The sequence below is a fragment of the Adiantum capillus-veneris genome, chromosome 9 (genome assembly GCF_014529385.1).
Source record: "Adiantum capillus-veneris isolate H3 chromosome 9, ASM1452938v2, whole genome shotgun sequence".
Taxonomy (NCBI): Eukaryota; Viridiplantae; Streptophyta; class Polypodiopsida; order Polypodiales; family Pteridaceae; genus Adiantum; species Adiantum capillus-veneris.
Window position 1 is genome coordinate 113,752,156 of NC_140939.1, and position 7,542 is coordinate 113,759,697.

Consider the following 7,542-nt stretch of genomic DNA (forward strand, 5'->3'; position numbering starts at 1 on the left):
AGGGCTATCTATCTTTCCATTGCACACTAAGTAACACACTCTTTATCGTGTGCCTTGAGCTTACTTCGTCTTCTCCAAGCTATGTGCATTTCTTTGCAACCCTAATTCCGACATTGCAGAATTAATTCATTGCAATACATGTAAAAAGTTTATCTGCACGATCCACAAGAAGTCAATTGCGAGTAGTGCTGTGAATATATTTATACATGCTCCAATTTTTTTCGGACCTTGAATTCAAAGAACACTGGCTTAAAACCTTCATTGCAAGATTACACAACAAAGCATAGTGTTCTCCACCATTCATCATCCACCATTTCCATGCAGACTGCTCTTTCGCCATTTGTTGAACAAGAGAGGTTGAAAAAAGACCTTCTTTCAATCGAAAGGAGGACATTTCTTTTATGCATCTTACACAATCATCAACATTGGCATAGAAAATGTTTACCCATGTGTAAAAATCACGAACCACTTCAACATTGGACATCAAGTCCATATTCCACCAAATTTTGTTGTATGGCATAGCTCACACTCCCAATCTATGAATCTATCACCGATATTGCATACTGCCACTCTATCCCAGGTACCTTTTTTTTCCCAATAGTTTGAATTTGAGTTCTATCACTAGGTTCAATGTTTCCTTCCATTTCAAATAACCTACAAGAAAGCATGGAACAATGAATACACAACTAAAGTAACAACAAAAATACCCGATAGTGGAATTACAGGCAGTTAATTATGAAAACAAAGCTCTATTAGAATATCTACATCTGCTCATAGTTACATTTGAAGAGAATATCCTCGACTTCCACAAGGGATATTACTGCTGACAAGAGCAGATGCATGCATCATGCAGGGGATGAACAGTACTGATCACTAATTATTGCCTAACTTGGTGCAGTTGATCAGGACATAATATATACAATTTTACTGCCAGCAGCTTAATGTCTACAAAGAGATGGCTGTATGTTAAGGGCAATATGGCAAGTTTCGAATCTGCCAATTAAATCAGTACATGTCATTACGAATTTAAGATCTGTAGATGGTGCTAGCTGAGCTGGTGGTGCCGCGAGCTCAAGCATATATACATTAATCATTATGTGCAGCTGGAATCATAATTTCTGTTTGTGACAATTTAAGAGTACGTACTGCTAGAATATCAATAATTAGGGGCTCAGGATACCCACAGGCCGGGGGGAGCAAAATATGTTGTCGTCCCATATGGCACTCGACTCGAAGCCGCTGGGCAAGTCCTCTTCTAGATCATTCATATAGGACGTTAATAGTGTAGGTAGTGTCATTCTGTCCAAATGCTCGACAACCTACACTAAGCTTTTGAGGCTGATATTCAGGTTCTGATGTTTTTGAATTAGTGTCATTATTAGCCTGCATGTTATTATGTTCATGAACAACAGCAGTATTATCCTCTACACCATCGATGAGCATTTCAACATTATCATCCAATAGCTCAGCTCCATCAGGATGGAGTAATGTGGTAATGTCGAAATCATCAATGCTAAATATGTCATTGCTTGCGGTCTGCAATATAATTATATTGTCGGGTGAACCTTCTAATATTGATGTTGCATCAATAGCAGCTGCTACTAATTGCTCCTTGTCCATATCGCAATGTTGAGTACTGTCTATGAAATTAGTGGCTTGTGCGGCATCACCGGCTGTGAAGGTAGACGATGGATCATCTGCTGCTGCTACTTGCTTGTCCATATAATTGTAATGTTGAGCGTCAATAAAATTATTAGTGGCTTGTGCGGCATCATAGGTCGATGGATCATCTACTTCTACAGGCACAATGTTGGGTGAGTCGAAGGATGGCATGACATGATGGAATGAAAGGTCGAGCCGCGTTGGATCAGAATTAGGTGCATAGTCGTAATCGTGTGTTGTTTCCGGTGGATCAGCTTCTGCAATTCGTGGCACTTGTGCTTGACTAAGCTAGTATAATAACTCTGCTGAGAATTGCGCCAATCTTCATCAATATGATCATAATTAGGGAAAACGTTGCTTTGTGGAAGATGTGCTGGATTATTATGAATGTCATTAATCTGCTGATCAGAATTCAGCAAGCATCCATCAATATTATAACTGGGGCAAATGTTGCCTTGTGGGAGATGTGCTGGGTTCTTATTATAAATGCCATTAATCTGGTGATCAGAATTTAGCAAGGATCCATCAATATAATTCCTGGGGCATGCGTTTATTGTAGGATTCGTGCGCATATGAGCATATCCTGCTGCTGTGTCAGCATTGATAGGCGCTCCTACGACGTAGTATTGAGGGGCATTAAACTGCGATAGTTGAAGCGCATATTGAATTGCGGTGTGATTACAGTGGCCGGTGGATGCAATATCCAAAGCCATGGAATTAGCACCTTGCTTGCCGCCCGGGCCTCCTCCAGCCTCGCTTTCAATGCCGCCCGTGCGGGAGAACCTTCCCCCTGGCGGGCACCATCCGTCTGCGCCCCTATGTTTCCACCAAGAGGCTCAACGAGCTGCGGGCGTTTTGCGGTTGTTGAGGTAGCGGAAGTTGGACGTGTTGAGTTGATGGCAAAAAGGGCATTTCACGTTGGCCGTGAAAGCCTCCAATCTGAAGAATTCCTTTGCTTGGGGCACGCTCATGCGCATGCCTGCGTACTAGTACAAGGTTCCGTCATCTGCGCCAGCGGCAGCTGCATGAGCTTGAGGTCTCATGATGGAGACGAGCTAGGGAGAAGACGTCGTTATTAATGGAGCTTCTGTTAATTCTGGAGCAGCTTTCTTTTATACTACATTTCATGATCAACTGCCGCGTACTGAGATTGACGGGAAAAGCTGCACGCGGGACGCCAAAAGCAGCTGCTTGCTTTCCTCGACTCGTACATTGGGTGGCGTTTCAATTTTCGTGCATGAACGCGCTAATCCTATATTTTATAAATTTAAAGGCTCTACTTTAAATCCAACATTTATTGCACACTGATAAACACTATAGAGAGAGAGAGAGAGAGAGAGAGAGAGAGAGAGAGAGAAATCAGGATCTTAATTACATAGGATGTGCAAGAAGTTTGACGGATTGGGTGATCCTTACAACCACTTAGCCTCAGGGCTGGAAATGGACAGCACCCTTACCCATCCTAGGGAAGGGAAAATTTTAAGAGTGCCCGTCCCATAGGAAGGGCTACCATGCACTTCGCCCTTCGCCGTGAAGGGTAGCTTTTTCCTTGTCCTTCTAAGAATTTTTATGAAAAAAAATTGGTAACATGTAAACCAACATTTAAAGACTAAAGTACACTAGAATAGAAGTGGAGTTCAACACGGTTACAAGAGCCTACAACAATTGACAAGCTTCTGTACCCCCAGTACTTCAAGTCAAAATAAATAAAACATGACAGAAGGCACTTAATTTTACCACAAACATTGCTTGTACTAAGAAAAGAGCTCCGATTGTTGATTCATGGAGGTCAAGACATTTTGCAAACACACAAACTTCATCAAGCACATATGTCAAAGAGCCATTCTTTGTTATCTCACATCCCTTGGCTGCTTGCTCCTATGCGTACTAGGAGTTGTATATACATCTGCAAAACATTGCAAACTAGATTCACTCTAATATGCATCCACACAGTTACACAACATTCAAGCTAGCACATTACCCACATGAAAATGTATGCATGGCAATTTCACGGTCAAGACATTCTGCAAACACACAAATTGCATCACTCACATATGCCACAAATATCCATTCTTTGCTATCTCAACTCCCTTGGCTACGTGCTCATACGCGTACTAGGACTTGTATATGTACATATGCAAAACATCGCAAACTAGATTCACTTTGATATGCATCCACACACATGCTCATGACGTTCAAGCTAGCACATTAACCACATGAAAATGAATACCTGACCTCAAGGCTGCAATTCTTGAACGAGTTAAAGCACAAGATAACAACTACTTCCAGTATCACAACTGGTTATTGGTAATGAGCATAGTCAAGTAATGAGTTCCATACTCACAAAATGTTGAGCAGTGCAGCAGTGCTATCAAAAAACCCCGAACCAGCTGAGGTGAAATTTGCTCCATGAGTAACGTTGAAACTGGTGGAACCAATCTGGAAATATGGCAGAGGAAAGCTGTTGAAATTCAAATCTGAGTAAAAAAAGCTAAAAGATGAGCATAAAATAAAGGTTAAGACCAGTTAGAGATCATTTATTCAAATGGATGGTGGCACTCAGCAGATTGACAAATAAAGAGCTCCCATTCTCAAATCTCCATGTGCATGAGAGATGATGAGATCGTAGAATTTAATCCATGACTCATGAGACACCTACTAAATGGCCCCACCATCATCTCCATTCAATATTGAGAGAAGCAACCAAAGTTTACATCAATAGTGCACCAAATTTCTTGATGTTTTACAAATGAAGAAACGAATGGCTTCAAGTGATCTCAAGAGCCATAGAAAGCAAAACAACATACAAAATACCAAAAATCGTGTGAGAAGCTTCATAAATACATGGAATTTTTTAATGTAGCAAATCCAAAACAATGTGACAGCCATCTATGCAGCAAGGTTTATGGATCTATTCTTTTTCTTTCTCCATAAAGAGAAGACATCATCCCAAGGCACATCTGAAGTTGCTGTGGGCCCATTCAAACCAATGAACATGTAGTTCTCAAGTGTTGTCGTACTCATGCTTGTCCTATGGGCTGACTTGATATTGTTCTGAAGTGAGAAGCTGCGTTCTGCAGGAGCTGTGTTTACAGGAACTATTGAGAGAATTTGCCAAAGCTTCATTAAGTTTGGAAAGGAGTCATGCATAGTGACATCATCTTTGCATGCTTCCCATGATTCACGAAAGGTTTTGTGTTTGAAGTTGGTAGACAAGACTGTTGTAAAGGAGTCTAGCTCTCCCAGGCAATGATCTGCATTAGATACCAAACATCCATATTGCTTAAGTATCTCCATCAACCACTTCTTTGTACATGCTTCCTGCACCAACTCCTCACTTGGATAGTGTTTTGGACTAAAAAGTTTGCAAGCCTCCAAGATCGGCATGTCTTCTTGCATTCTAGTTGTCAAATTCTCCACAATTTTGCCAGCCAGCTCTTTGCCTAGAAGCATGCAATCTTCAAAAGTACCGCCTTTGCTGCATCCCTCGACCCTAGTAAAACTTAATCTGTGAACATGTGTTTCTCCACCTGCATCAGCAAAAGTGATTTCGCCACCTTTTGTTTGCTGAACAAACTTCTTCAAGTATCTAGTCCCACATCCAGCAGAGTCTCTCAAGAACTTCTTCTTCAAGTTTTGTCAGCAAACCCTGATATATTGGAAATATCCACAAGATCTAATTGAAATTGGCAACTCAAGATATTCAGTTCTGAACACAAATCTGCTAGTAAGTGTATGTAAAATTTATTTGCATAAATGACAAGCTCATCATATATGCTCGGTTTCTCTTTTCCGAACTCCAAAAGTAAGGCTGGCATGACTTTCACCATGCGTTCCATCACCTGTCCATGAGACAACCACCTCACTGAATGTATGCGCAACATGGCTAACTTGCAAGTTTAATGTACCCTCAATAAGCTTCAATTCATCCATGCGCTTCCCTGATGCATGCAGCCAAGTATAGATGCTTCTACAAAGTTTACCTAAATGTGTAAGTTCCGGAAAAGAGTCTACAGCTTGACTTGCTGCAAGGTTCTCACGATGCGCAAGACAATGCACAAGGAGAAGATGGGGAATATTTGCTCTCATTCTAGCAATAAGGCTACTTCTATGACCCACCATGACAGAGCATCCATCAGTAGCAAGCGATACAAGTTTGTGCAAAGACAATCCCATCTCCTTCATTAGCTTAATGAGAGAATCATACTTCGCTTCTGCTCCACCATCATCTGTCCTGATAAGCTTAACAAAGGTAACATGATTCTCTCCCCTACCCCCATCTTTCAAATAACTAACGTACACAATGAGATGACCCTCTTTCCCCCTATTTGTACTGTCATCGACCATTAGGGAATACCAAGGGCTTGCTTGTATGTCTTTACATAAAGCAACCCACAGAACATCCCGGATTGCTTGTGTAAATTCATAACCAGTGGCTCTATTTAGGTAAGTTCCATAATCTACATGGAGTGGCATGTTGGGTAAACCTTGTTCAATTTGATGAAGACAAAGCTTCTCAAACATATCCATAGGTCCCATAGACTTCACAACAAAGTAGGCTTGCCACATGACAGTAATGACACGTACTTTCTCCTTATCATCCAAGGCTGCCACATAATCAGGAAGAGGGATGCACACCTTCTTCTCCTTTTGTGCCCACTTGAAAATAGCGACTTGATGCTCGTCTGATTCGCTATGCTCAGTCAAGGCTGGCAGATGGAGTGTAGAAGACCCATTCTTTGCATAAGGAGTCTTCTGTTTTGAATAAGCACACCACTCACACTTTACCCTCACCTTTCCCTCAAAGATCACTGGGTATGCCCATCTGTGCTGAAGCTTCCAAGCTGATATCCATCTTCTTTGCTTTTTAGCTTTAGAAGATGGATCTATGCTTGTAGAAACCTGCACATCTTGGGCATCCTCATCGTCATCTTGTCCTAGCTCTGAGCCATCTCCAAAGAGTTCTTGCATCACATGCTTTCGCTCTTTCTGTGGCTCCCTCTCTCTACTTTTACTTTTACCTTCAACAGCTTTGTAGAAGCTTGAAAGTTCTACTTGCTTTCGCTTCTTATCAGCCTTTTTGATTTCCATATTCATAGAAATCTGCACTGATCATGTCAAGTTTCCAAGGCAGTTCATAAAAAGTGCAAGGTAATTAATTCACTACAACAAAAAAAGATGTCATCGACGCATATATCGACACACCGCATTGATATCTGCGTTGATATAGACGTCCCTGTGAACCTGTCGCTATTTGCATCGATATCTGCGTGGAAAGGCTTTATTTGCGACGCAGATATCGACGTAAATAGAGACGCAGATATCGACGACCATAACAGAAATTTTTTTTCTTGGGCAGAGGGCAGGTAGCCTGGCCTGTGCCCAGTGAAAAGATGGACACAGCCACCACAGCCAGAATAGATGAATTTTAGTGAAGTGCTAGTAACACTAAGTGACAGTTTTTTAAGAATCTTGCTATTTGCCTTCAAACATAAACAACCTAAGAGTGAGATTGGAAGGAAAGACACGCATGTATACAAAGAAAATATTACTGAAATAAAATTATCTTGTGGGTAGATTTGTCCCCCCACCCGCACCCCAAAGAAAAGATGACAATGAACAACCTGTGGCATAATTATCGATGTAAAGGGCCTTCAGTTTCTTGAACTGGTTAAGTTGTTGAGCCAGGTGGAAGATAGACTGAGCAACATTGGGAATGTAGGTTGATCCCCATACAACAAAGTTGGTGCCATGCCTGAAATCGAACCCGATGCCTCTCGCATGGGGGCTTCGTAGGGGGGCGTGGAAACCCATAAGCTTGAGTTACACAAACATAAAGCATTGCACTAAGTTCATCTACTTGATTAAATAAAAAAAATG

The 7,542-nt window shown here is 41.5% G+C and overlaps 1 pseudogene; it reads right to left on the reverse strand.

The window, feature by feature from the left end:
• Positions 1-4,551: 4,551 nt before the first annotated feature.
• On the reverse strand, positions 4,552-6,753 carry LOC147451010 (uncharacterized; annotated as a pseudogene).
• Positions 6,754-7,542: the final 789 nt, after the last annotated feature.